Genomic DNA, 14,442 nt, shown 5'->3' on the forward strand with positions numbered 1-14,442 from the left:
CTGTTCCCACCTCATGTACAGGTGAATGACAGAGAACAAAACTCAAGATCTCATGTTTAGAAATGATTCAAAGCTTTAGAAAATAGGCCATGAGATCACTTTAAAAAGTTACACGTTTGGTAGGTCAAAGGGCACAATCTTTCAGTTATGAGGTGAATAAGTTCTGGGATCTAACGTACAGCATGGTGACGATAGTTAACAAGACTGGATTGCATACTTGAAATCTGCAAGGGGAGTAGATCTTAAGTGTTCTCACTATCACAGAAAGGTAATATGGGAGGTGATGGGTGTGCTAATAGCTTGACTGTGGTGAGCATCTCACAATGTGTACATTCATCAAATCTTCGTGTTGTACACGTTAAATATACAATTCTTATATGCTAATTATATCTCTGTAAAGTTGGGGGAAAGTTACAAACAAACAAATTATGATATATGATTGAGAAAAATTTTTACTGATTTCAAGGTTAACTGCAACAAGGAGAAAAAAAGAAATTCTGTCATGATAAACCGTTCAACATTAACTTCTTAAATCATCATCAGTTTGGGACATATTTTTCTTAACTTTCTTTATCACATGCCTAAGAATTACAAATTTGGATAGCATACTCAACTCAATGATTGAAAGGGATGTTAGGAACTATCTTTAGAGAGTCAAGCTCCCTAGGAAAATCATAGCTGAGAATATCTGATACTTGGAAATTTATTTAATGGTGCTATCCAAATACTTTTAATGCAAATATGAGTTAATATTTCTTTCACAAAATCATGCTTATTTTACATTTTAAAAAGGAATGTGCTCTATTGAAGCCTCATACCAACATGGCAATGGCAAGAACAGATGCCATGGATGCTGTATGCTAGAGACAAGCAGTGAGCAGTAATGCTGAGCTACGAAGGGAGTCAGACAAGGACTTTGACACAAGGTGCACATGGAGAGCACCTTGTGCTATTGATGGTTAAGTCCCATGTGCTATTGATGTTTAAGGCCCTCAAATTGACATGTTGAAGCCTTAACCCTCAATGGTATGGTATGGTATTTGGAGGTGGGGCCTTTGGGAATTGATTAGGGTTAGATGAGACCATGAGGGTGAGTGCCCAAGATGGGATTAGTTTTCTTATAAGAAAAGGAAGAGACAAATTCCTCTCTCTCTCTCTGTTTCTCTCTCTGTCATATGAGGACACAGCAAGAAGATTGCCATCTGCAGACTAGGAAGGGAGCTCCCACCAGACATTGACTTTGCTGGCAGCTGTATCTTCTAAACACGCAGAATGCAGAGAGGAAGTAATGATACTATGTTGCTGGCTGGAGGCAAGAAGGATCGCCCCTTGACTAGAATATACCAGATCTCGAGTCTAAGGTTTCTTTCAGATACAGATGAATGAGATGAATGAGATCCCACCTTCACATGAGTGGCATGCTGTGGGAGAGTGGTATTGGCAAGTTGTGTGTTTTCTAATATTTCCACTCACCTTGTTTGAGTTCCTGCTCATCCTAGGTATCTTTTCCTAAACTAGATGCCTGAACGGATTTCCATAGTAGCCTTGGTGGTGTAATCATCTGTCTTTGTTCTATTTATTGCTCAACGAAAGTTGTTTCCCATCAAAAAACATTTTCTCTCAAGTGAGAAAAGTGCAATAATTAGATGTTAAATGAGGCCTTTTAAATATTTGCAGCTTTGGAGAAGCTGCTGATAATATGATAGGATTTTAGAAAACTAGATTCTCATTTTTCCTTCTAAAAATAGCACTGAGTGTTTATAAGTAATTTGGAAGCATATCTGATTTTCATATATGATACATGGAAGAAACTTTTTAAGGAAATCTAATTGTGCTATCCTAACATATCCATTCTAAGGCTTTATGCCATTGGACACTGGTAGCCAGTAAGTTGAGGGATATTCCTGAGATAGAAATTAGACATATATATCAGGAGTATAGTTTTTGTCACTCCAACCAGAAAAACATTTGAAACTAAATCAGGCATTAAGTGATTTATTTAGCAGGACCTGTCATGTTACTGTCAAAATTAAACACTAGATCATGCAGGAGCAATGCGCGAGCAGCAATGTAGCCAGAGGCTGAGCAGCAACATCTATGGTGTCAAAGTGAGTTATTTGAGAATGGAAGTCATGGTATGCAATGTCATTTTGAAAGATCTAATAATAAAGTAAGGGCTTATAAAAAAAGAAAAAAACACTAACTGAAGGGGAAAAAGAGAGAGACATATTTGACTTTTGAGAAACCAAATGTTTAACAGAGGTGTTGAGCACTAAGACTAATATGCAAATATTGAGGACCATCTGATTTAGCAGTTTGCTAGAAGCTGGGTAAACAGAACTGTGAGACCCAATGGCTGTGTTTAAGGGATGGAGTTTCAGAACCCGTAGGCAGTCACATGTGCCCCAGCCAATCACATCCCCTAAAGACTTCCTTTCACAGTTCGTTCCCAACACAGTTTGCTTTAAAAATCATTTTTGAATGTAGTTTCCCAAAGAAACATTTGATATAATGCTTCATAAGATTACATTTCAAGATCTTGCTCTAAGTCAGTCACCATGAATTATTGCCAAATCCTCCCTCAAAATTATTTGTTGCATCAGTTTGTTGGGAAATAATGTCCATCTGTTCAGCGCTGGTATTGTAAAGAGTGAGCCATCTTGTGTGTCCCAACCCTCTCTGACATGACCTTCCGTGACAGGGTCACACAGAGGATCAGGCGATGTCAGTGCGAGACAAGGAAGTGAGATTGATGGTGTCTTGTTCAAGATGTGCTTGGCCAGTGTCACTAACATTTCGGGTGTGCCCGGGAAACCAGGCACCGGCTGATCTCTCAAGCTGTAAACAGGAAATTAATAATATCTCTGACTTAAAGAGCCCACAAGCAACGTCTCTATCTTAGGTTTCTTTCCTAACATCTTTATTGTTATTTATTAAGTGTCAGAGCCAGAGCTAAGCTTGACAAGAAATGAAGTATAGAGAACCAGGTCACGGCCCTAACACCCAACAAAATCCAGTGCTCATAGTAAAAGGCGAGCGATGGTTGATTCAAATAGAAGCTGCTCTTGAAATAAATGAGCTTTCCTTAAAAAAATTGAATAAGTTCTTTGGCAAATGTTGACTTAGAAAATGCAGTACTACAAAAATCACTTGGATTGGATTTTTCTACTTTATATGGAAATTTGCATTCCTTTATATGAATATTTCAGTGCAGCCTTCTTAAAATATTAAATTTTACTTCACAAAATAAGAAGAAAATAGAAAAGGACCACAAAGTCATTTAGTTTAATCCTCTACTCTAGTTTAGAAATGATTTACATAAAACACTACTTTTAGAAAAAAATAAACCTAATTCATTCTGATCAACCTGCAAGCAGGCTAGATCAGGCAGCTCCTGAAGCATCATTTTTGAAGAAGCACTTTTACCCTCGGTGGTCAGAGGTGGGTCAGCAGTAACTGAGTGAGCAAAGCATCCTTGGGAAGGAGGACGTGAAGAGAGGCCCAAGGAACACAGCTTCCCCGCCCGCATCCCCATTTGTGGTGGCAGCTACAGCAGACAGCAGATGAAGAGGGAAGCCTCGGGTCCACCCACCCAGCCAGCAGGAGGGATAAGCAAAGGGCAAGATTATAAACCTGGCCCTTCAGATCAAGTCCACTTTAGCGAATGAGATGAAAAGGTGTTAACAGCACCGTCAAGTCCATCAATTAGCCAGTTGAATATGTGCCGAGGGAAGATAACAAAGTTGTCGGAATAACCGGGAACCAACTGAGATTAGTAAAGAAAAGATGTTGGAAACATGAAAATTTAGGATTTAAATCAACAAGTAGGACACATTCCTGTGTCAACAAAGACTTCTAAGTTCACTGCGACTTCTCAGCCCTTTTATTTTTAATGTTTATAGCAACCCAAATCTTGTCCATTCACAGTCTTCTAAAAGACCTTATGCCATCCTCTAAACCAACTCTGTACTGAAATGTGAAGCATTTGACATTCTTACTATTTCACATAGTTGTGTAAGATGTGGGTCAAATCATCAATTCTATTTGGAAAGGAATTACATTCTATCACTTTACCAGGCACTCAGGGGCTGCTGTCTAGAGGATCGCACGGAAGAAACACAGAGAAACCTACTTAGAATATGATATGAGGAGGCATGTGGGAAGGAGCAGGTAAGCTGGTCAGATGGTGAGCCAGGAAGTCTTAAAGAACAGTTGGGTTTTTTCCAGCTTTACTGAGTATAATTGACAAATAAAAACTGCATATATTTAAGGTGTACAACTTGATGTTTTGATATTCATACATTATAAAATAATCACCATAAACAATATGAGATGATCAAACTCATAGAAGCAGAGACGGGAATGGTGGTTGCTGGGGGTGGGGGATGGGGGGGATGGGGTGACATTGGTCAAAGGTACAAAGTTCCAGTTATGAGGTGATAGTCCTGGGGATCTGATGTACAGTATGGTGACTATAGCTGACAATATTGGGTTGCATACTGGAAATTTTCTGAGAGGGTAGATTTTTAAGAGATTTTACCACAAAAAAAAAAAACAAAAACAGCTTGTATCAAGGGCAGATCCTTGAGGGATGGGTGAGGCTAGAGTGGTGTGTGGTTTCACCAGCAGCTGGCATCACTCATGCAATATCATGGATGTTTGAGACTGAAATCATAGCTGAAGCCAAGCCCTTTGCTGCCTCTGGAAGGACACAGACTCATAGAGTCGGCTGGGACCACATTTTGTACATAGGTCTTTGTAAGCATTTTAAAGAAGTGTGGACTCCATTTTCATTTTGGTTTCCATTGGTTTCCCTTCGGTTTTTATTTAAACATGCAATGATGTCATCAGTCCTGTGCTGGAGAAAGATGGTTCTAAAAGAGGTCTAAGATGACAGGGGGGAGACGCTCCAGGTGGTCAACCAGATAAGAGGTCCCCAGAACAGTCCAAGTGGAAGACGATCGCAGCAACGACGAGAGAAATCATGGTGCAGAGGAAAAGCAGGGGAGATATATCAGCTCAGAATAAATTATCAAGCTTTTAATTCTAGCAAGAGCTAATAATTATTTCACGGGCAACAATTCTCTGCTAAAGGCTTTATCTCCATATCTTAATTTCTCCTCCTAAGTAACTTCTGGTTACTAGACCCATTTCACACCTGAGGAAACTAAGAACTCAAGTATCTTCACTAAGTTCATATAGCTAGAAAATTCTGAGCCAGGACTGCACTCAGTTCTGTCCAATTGCAAAGCCACTGCTTGTAAACCTTGTGGTGCATTCTCTGATGTATGTGACTTCCTGGTGGTCAAACAAACATTGCAGATGGGGAGAGAGGATGCTGGGAGAGAGAGTGTGTTGTTGAGAATGGCTTCTAAGTAGCTATGTCCTGACAAGATAAGGAATCATCAGGACCAGAATCAGTTATGCAGGTAAATAAGGTAAGTTTAGGGAGTGTTAAACTTGAGAAATGGAGACATCCCCAGTGTGGTTAGAAAGAACTGAATGGGCTGCAGTAAGATGTTTAGAAATCACTAGAGCATACAAGTTGTGCCATCTGGTAACATTTTGGGGAGGAAAAGTATGGTGTACAACTAAACGAGCAATGAGATACCATTGCACGTATATTACAAAAACACTGACAATGCTCAATGCTGGTGGAGTTGTGGAGCAACAGGAATGCTCATCCACTGCTGGGTGGAAATGCAAAATGGTGCAGCCAATATGGGAAGCAGTTTGATGGTATCTTATAAAACTAAACATCCCCTTACCATACATTCCAGCAATCATGCTCCTTGGTATTTACCCAAGTGAGTTGAAAACTTACGTCCACACAAAAATCTGCACATGAACGTTTATAGCAGCTTTATTCATAATTGCCAAAACTTGGAAGCAACCAAGATGTCTATCAGTCTGTGAGTGGGTAAATAAACTGGAACATCCAGACAATAGGGTATTATTCAGCACTAAAATTAAAGTAGCCCTCAAGCCATGAAAAAATCTGGAGGAAGCAGGGCATATTGTTAAGTGAAAGAAGCCACTCTAAAAAGACTACATACTGTGTGATTCCAATTATATGACCTTATGGAGAAATAAAAACTGTAGAGACAGTAAAGAGCTCAGTTGATGCCAGGGGTTCAGGGAGAGGGAAGGAGAGATGAACAGGTGGAGCACAGGGAGTTTTTAGGTCAGTAAAATGATTCTGTTGTTGCCATGATGGCAAATGCACATTATTTTACATTTGTCAAAACCCACAGAATGTACAACACAGAGTGAACCCAATGTAAGCTATGGAATGTAGTTAATAATAATGTATCAGTATTGACTCATTAATTGAAACAAATGTACAGAGTAACGCAACATGTTAATAGTAGGGGAAACTGAGGAGAGAGAGGGAGTATACGAGAGCTGTCTATAATAATATTGAATATTACTCCACTCGATATTTTCGTAAACCTAAAACTACTCTAAAATTTAAAGTCTATTTTTTAAAAAAAAATACATGTGAAGAGAGCCACTGATGATATTTGGAAAACTTCAACAATTAATGGCAGGATGGAGGGAGAGGGGGTAATTTTTTAAAAAGAAAAAATAAACACTAACCTACAGAGCTGACCATCAGACCCAATTGTGAACTGTTACATAAACAATTTTATGGATGGTGATTCCTGCAATCTTAAATCCTATAACACGAGGGTCCAAGGGAAAATTAAGTATAAATATTTCTAATATATGTGAACGTATTTAACTGAAACCTGTGAAACTGTCACTTTCCAGGTCAAAATGCACATCATTAATTTTGTGTCTTTCAACCCAATACACACACACACATGTGCGGGGCACGCAGGGCACCTTCCTGCTCATGGATCTCCTCTTCAGTGAATGTGTCCTTCATCACAGTTGAATGAGGAGGAAGAGGAACACACAGTCACGCTTGCTGGTCTCCCTTCAAATCTGTGATCATTTGCTTCAAGTGACTCTTGCATCCACCTCATTTCTCTGTTCCATCTACTCTCCCGGTCTCCCGCATGACTATTGTGTACCTGCTTTTAGCTTCTTGACTTCCAGATCCCATTTCAACATCCCTAAACTCAGTGGAAAATTGTGCTTGCTTGGTTTTCCCATTGGGGGAAATAGATAAAACATTCACACCCTGTAAATACCTCACTTCCCAACTCACCAGCGTCCCTAACAGGATTTTCTGCTCCTCTCTTGTTGCTGTAGAAGACCTGCCCACTTTCCAAGAGAAGGCAAGCCCTCCCCTTGTGCTGGACTCCATCCTTTCTCTGGTATTTGTCCCAATTTCTCAACATCATTTGTCCATTTCCAGATCATTTACATATGCATAAAATATATTAATATTTTCTGTCAAGAAAAGGAAACCTCCATGATCTCCTGTCCCGCTCTAGCTGTAGCTCAGTTTCCTTGGTCCCTTCATAAGAAAAACACTTCCAAAGATGTAAGTTCTTCGTCTCCCACTTTTGTCCTTCTGTTCTCTGTGGAATCACCTCTAATCAGGCCTTTGTCCTTGGAAACATCCCTTTAAGATGCCACAATTGCCTCCACGTTGTTAAATCAAATGAAGCCATCAGTTTTAATCCTGCTTACTCTATGGTCAGCATTTGGAAGAACTGACAGCCCTTTCCTGAAACACGTTTTTCATTTGACTTCCATAGCTTCACCCCACTGTGGATTCCCCTGACCAGGGCCACGCCTGACTGTCCCGCAAAACCCACAGTCTTTCAAATCTCCCTTAATGTCACCCTCCTTCAAGTTGCTCAAACCAAAACCACAAGTAGTTTTTGAATCTTGTCTTTCTCTCAAATTCTCCTTTCAATTACCCAGCAAATCCCTTTGTCTCCATCTGTAAGATGTAGCCAGCACCTGACCATTCTTCATACCCTCACTCTGGCCACCATGAATTTTCAATTGGCTTCTTGTGATTCTCTCCTAACTGATCTCCGGATCCTTCTCTACCATCTATCCTCAGTGTAATCGCCAAGGGATCCTTTCAGACTGTAAGTACCATCATGTCCTCTCTGCTCAGAGTCTTCCAGTGCCTTCCTATCCATCCAAACAAAATCCCTCAAATGGTCCGGAGGGTGACATGCTTGGTCATCCCAGGCCATCTCTGTGACCACATCTACTTCCACTCACCATCCTGCCCACACACTCCACCCTTCTCCTGGGCCTGGAACAGGCAAGCTCACTCCTGCCTCAGAACCTTAAAGTTGTGTTAACTCCACCTCCTAAACTCTGTCCTCAAACACCTGTGAGCCAGTATATACACTACATGGACCTCTCCATGCCCTCCAGCTCAGCCTGACCCCTCCATTCTCCCTTCTCTCCTTTTGCCACTTTATTTTTTCTCCATAATAATCACCACCCTCTGAAAGACTATATTTTAGTTTGCTTGTTTGTTTATTAGCTTTTCTTATTGCTATGCCTGGTAAAATGTAAGTTCTCATTATTTTGCTGTTGAAAGAATAAATGACAAATATTGTGTATAGCAGAAGATTCTATAGTCCCACATTAGTGTTTTCATTATTTTTCGGTTTTAGAAGAATAGAGCTTTGGAGCTAGACAGAATTACAGTGATTGTTAAGTTGATATATGCGAAAATGGAGGCCCATAGATTTACCTTTTTGAAGATCAGAGAACAGATGTGTGACTGGTACCCAAAACTCTAAATCTGCAGCCAAACACGTTATCTACCGATCCCCCTAATTTTTATAGCTATCTGCCACAACCCTTTAAGGTGGCATTGTATCATGGTAATGTTAACCTCATTTTTGACCTAATTGATAAGTTCTTGTAGAAGATGGCCCAATGATCACTTGCCAAAATGTAAATATTCATTTCAGTTCTTATGATCTGAGCCCCAACATCTGCACTAAATTCCATGAGTTTTCTAAAATGTTATTTTAGAGGATTTCTATGTCATTTTCAAAATATCAGTAATGACACGGAAGACCGTGTGTGCACCTGTGTGTGTGCATTTATAAAATTTCCCCCATTTACAGTGTAATCCCTTGGGTGTGTTAGAGCAGATGCCTGGCATATAAAAAGAGCTAAGTAGATGTTTATGGAGTGAAAATGTAAATCAGTGAATGAATGAACCCTTGACAATAGAACTTTTGATGTATGAGTCTCCTTTCAACACGAGGAGCAGCCTCAGAGTGGGAAATGCATGATTTCTTTCGCTTGATTTAGAATGATGGCTAGACGGCCTTGGGCAAGTAAATGAACCCCTTTGAACTTCAGAGCCCTTATTTGTAAAATGGGGCAAAACTATACACCTGTTTTACACATTTGAAATTAAATTAGTGATAATATGAAAGGGATTTGGCTACATATGCTGTCAATAAATGGTGTGCTTTGTGGCTGTTGTTGTTTATAAATTTCTAACATACCTTGAGTTTTATTTAAACTACTTTTATTTTAAATTTATTGTTATCACAGGAAGTAATGCAAAGTATTAAAAATCCTAATCATTAAAGCAAAAGTTTGAGAAGCAAAGATAAAAATGAAAGCAACACACACACGGCAGGTTGAGAGTTGGGCGGACGGTGCTGATGGCAATGAGAGCTAAAATGTGGAGACACACGGTGGTCCTCCAGGACCGAGATCTGGTCCATGATGAGGCCCCACAAAACAACCATGAGAAAGAAAATAGTTATTGTTCCCCATACATAAAGAGTAACTCAAAATAACTCTAAAAATTAAAAAATATATATTGGAGAGTGTTATGGGCTGAATTGTGTCCCCACAAAGTTCATATGTTGAAATCCTAACCCTCAGGATCTCAGAATGGGACTGTCTTTGGAGATGGGGCCTTTAAAGAGGTGACTAAGTGAAAACGAGTCTGTTAGAGTGGACCCTCACGTAAACTGAGTGGTGTCTTCAAAAGAAGGGAAAATCTGGGCACAGAAATGGACACACGTGGAGGGACAACTTATGAGGACACGGGGAGAAGACAGCTGTCTACATGCCAAGGAGAGAGGCCTCAGGAGAAACCAACCCTGCTGACACCTCAGTCTCTGAATTCCAGCCTCTAGAACCATGAGAAATAAATCTCTGCTTTTTAAGCCGCCAGTCTGCAGTAGGCTGTTATGGCAGCCGGAGGAGACCAAGACAGAGGGTCTAAGAACTCCTTATATTCCCCATCTCTGAATGTGCCTTTCCTGGACTAGACCTTAGCTGGCCATTTTAGAGTCTTCTCCTTCCAGCATTCATATATATTAGCAAAGTCTGCTTTCAATATTTCACTTGAACCTTGCTTAAGTCCAAAAAATATGTAGTCTCCGATCTTCCCAATTCCTTTCTCCTACTTTCATAATACGTTTGCTTATGACTAACTCACAGGAGGTCAACAGAACATCCATCAGTACGCCCTCCCCTGATGCTATCAAGTAAGATCACAATAGAGATTTCTGTCACAGATATTACATCTATACTAAGTTTATGAAAATTCATCCATCACTAAGTCTCTCGGTACTCATGCTCCATAAAATGCACAGCAAGACAAAACTTACCAAGATAATGATAATTGTGCTATTTTATATTTTGCAGAGAGATTCCTTTGAAACAGAAAGCTAAACCCCAAGACAGAAGGCAGTCATACATTCACTGCAGAAAGTTTTATTTGGCGCTTTCCTGTGGGCCAGAAAACAGTGAATGGAGAAATAAGAGGGTGTTTCAATGGAGCCAGACTCTGCATCATCACAGGCAGAGGACACAGAGGGAAAGAGGAGAAATAACCCCAGCATCCTGTCTGCACTAGGTGATGTGTTACGTCCCAAGATGTGTTTCCTTTCCAGTTATTAAGATTGTCTCTTATCCTTCACCTCAGGAGGGTCGTAAACCATTATCTCTGATGTTGTTGGATTTATCGGAAGAGGAAACAGCGAGAGTTTAAACTGACCTTCCATCGTGCACTTGGCCTGTTGAAATAGTCATATGAAACTCTCGATTTCCCCTGCTCTTCACGTCCTTTTAGATCCTCTTACATTCTTCCATCGTTTTCCTTAGCCTTCGTTACCACCCCTGCTGTCGGACATCCCTCTCAATCTGCTTCATCCTTCCACCCTTCCTCCTCTGTTGTTTTCTGTTTTCATACTTATTGTTCATTTTTCTAACCGAGAATTTTCAGAGCAGCTGCCTTCAGGACACATCTGGTTCATGGGGATATTTCATTTTATCTACCAATTGTTTATAAAACAATTTCAGTTGGCAATCAATATTTAAAAATTAGATGATATCACATGAAAATCTGTCATCACAGTTTCTCTTGAAAAGTCACAGATCTGGCAAGACTAGATGGGCATCCAGACACAAAGACCAGCCACTCGGCATCGATGGGGATGTGTTTTGGAGTTGCACAGTGCCCTTGGGCTGCTTCACCTGTGGACTTTATCAGCCTCTGCAGGTAACGGGATTTATGACTCTCTGTGTAAATTTGCTGATTGTGTATGTTTTTATTATTGTATTCATTATCCGTTTAGTTCATGACCATCCAAACTGTGTGCTGCATACAAATATTCTTTGTATACAGCTATTTGCTCTACAAACAAAGTAAGATATGGTTCTTCCCTTTTGGAAGCCCGTCTGATAGCTAGAGAGAGAAACCTACAGCCAAGTATATGGAGCAGGGTATCACCTGAGTGTTACATTCTTTCTTTTCCTCTTTCATCAAGAAAGAATGAGGCATTGAGCATGGCTCTCCCTAGAGAGTCCTTGTCCCCTGAAGCAATTAGGATGCCTTTGTTTATGAAAACCTAACCTGAAAGAGGCAAGGATCTCACTTACTCTAAAGAGGGGAGAAACCAGAGATTTAATGAAAGAAAGAGCTCAACCACGGAGACTAAAGTGCTCCCTGAGATTGCAGCTAAGCAGAGAGTGTCTGAGAGCCAGGCCACACATGGCCCCAGCTCCTGTGCGGCACTGGGCAGGTGGCTGCGAGGAACTTCAGGGGACTCACATGGCTGCCTGGAGATGTGGGAAGAGAGCCATGATGTGGGAATGTTCCGGGAGGCTCTCTATTACTAGTGATCACAGAATGAAACTGAGGGGTTTCCTCTTAGAAACCTCAGCACTGCAGAGAAGGAAAAGAGTTCTTGAAATACTGAATATTCAGCAACATGGAGGGAGGGAGACCTAACCTGATTTGCTTAAGAAAATTAAAGGAATATATTTCACAGCCCTTGCACTTCAATTGCTTGAAACAAGATCATACTCAACTCATTAGATTGAAAAAATGTCACAAATGCTATTATAAACATTGTTGCAAATGTTCTGGATGCTCAAAGGAAAAAGATCTTCAGAGGAGGTGATTACCAAGAGAAGGGCTCAATCTATGCACTGCGGGACGATGCCAATTAGTCAAGATGCAAGATGGTGGTAGAGAGAAGGCTTTACTAAATGATGAGCTAGCTGATTGGAAGACGGCGGACTAGCATCCAAAAAAACCATCTTAAGAGGATACAGAATCTTGAAGCAGTTATATGGGGCCTTTGGGCCATAGAAGAGGGGGGTCAGGGATGTTGACCATCTGGCATTGCAGACTGGGAAGCATCACACCAGGCCTTTCAGCTGTCATTGATGATGGATAATTGCCACACCAGTATAGAATTTCTGTCCATAGATCATCACAGTCCTGAGGAATTCAAAAGAACAAAGTTATCTCCTTTTTGCAACTGGGAGGTATACATGTAAGCAGGGGTCAGAAAACCTACAGGGCATGCGTATATCCCGGAGGACGGTTATCAGTTCATCTAGGCCATGTGCAGGCTCAAGCATTCCCTATCGGGGAAGACAAGAAGTGGATATAGAGAGTTATAAGGTGGCTTCCCTTAGGCCAAGTCTGGTTTGGCCTATAACAAGGTGACATGTCAATTGTATCTTCAAAAATAATTACAAGTTCTAGAAGGGAAAGTAAGTTGATAGAAAAGCTATTTCAGTTAAAGTTATTGGCAGAAGCTACGATTCATAAGTGTGAAAATGAATGAAAAATGAACTGGAGACCAGGGCATCTAACAGGGAGGCATGGGAAATGAGTCAGAAAAGAGAACGTGGGAACAGAGTATGAACAGTTGAGGCCCTAAAGATAATGACCATGAGTTTTATTCACTTAGCCAATGGCAAACTATCATTTTCTGAAGATACACAACTAACTGAGTGACTGAGCCCTTCTCCATTCTGTGGTCTTCTCAATTATCCGCCATGTTGGTTATATTTAATCCTTCATCAACACAGTTTACTATACGTTAATGAAAACTCATGGCGTAGCCCTGAACAAAGTCAGAGGTGATCCCAGGGTTCATATGACGCCAGATCCTCTGATAGAATACAGCCTCCTGGTCCTGCTCAAACAGCGTCTCCCTTGTGGAAGCAAGGTTACCACAGCAACTCTAGGCATTTGCTGATGCCACCAAGTGCAGCAACAGGACACAGATTCTTACTGGGGGCCTAAGTTGTATGGCCATGCCTGAACCAGTTAGAAATGTTCAGAATGAAATGTACTCATTGTCTTTAGATGCCAGTAACCCATCAACCCATCTAAACCACAGTGACCCAGAGTCCTTTGATGAAGCAAGAGGAATAGGAGCTAGGAAAGAAAACACACACACACACACATTTCCATGGAAGAGGTACTTATCACTATGAGAATGGATTCCGTATCTCAGAAAAACAAAATAAAAAAAGCTAAGAACCATGACTCAGAGAATGGGTATAGACAGAGGGCAAAGAGAGAGAGTTTAAATGAGGCCGAGAAATTGGGTCCAAGTTAAGGGAGTGTCTTGGCCTTCAGCATAACATTGAGTCAATTCTCCAGCGATGCCATCAGTTTATGGAATTAGAAAGCAGAATAGCTATCAAGTGCTTGGATGGCATGCCGTGGGAGACTGTAATCATGGTCTTCTGTGTCTGCATTCATATGTAGAGCCATCTGAGATCACTGGATGTGTTCCTAATAATGTTCAGGACATGGAGACTCTTTATCCCTTTAAGTCCCTTTAGTCTATTAATTCCTACAGATGCTAATAGGTAAGGATAGAATATGGAGTTCTTAAGGATATATTTCTTATTAAATGTAACACTTAATTGGGATTAGCAATTAGGGATTGAGACTTTAAACTTAAGATCTGAGAAAATGGACAAAAATTGCTCACACTTTTATAGAACGTTAAATATTCCAGGCATTCATGCAAACTTCTATTGTAGAGCCCACGACATCACACTATCGTACTAATTTCAGGGGTCAATGTCTGGGCTGGAATTAAAACTCCTTGGGGCCAGGAGAGAACTGTGTTCATCTTTGTATCCCTGGCAAAGAGCAGAATGTCTGAGACAAGGCTGTTGTTGAATGACTGAGTGAATGAGCGCACATAGGAAGGGCACAGTACGTCAAACGAAGGAAACTGAATTAACTTGAAAAATATCTGT

Source organism: Equus caballus, chromosome 27, assembly GCF_041296265.1.
Source record: "Equus caballus isolate H_3958 breed thoroughbred chromosome 27, TB-T2T, whole genome shotgun sequence".
In the NCBI taxonomy this organism is placed as follows: domain Eukaryota; kingdom Metazoa; phylum Chordata; class Mammalia; order Perissodactyla; family Equidae; genus Equus; species Equus caballus.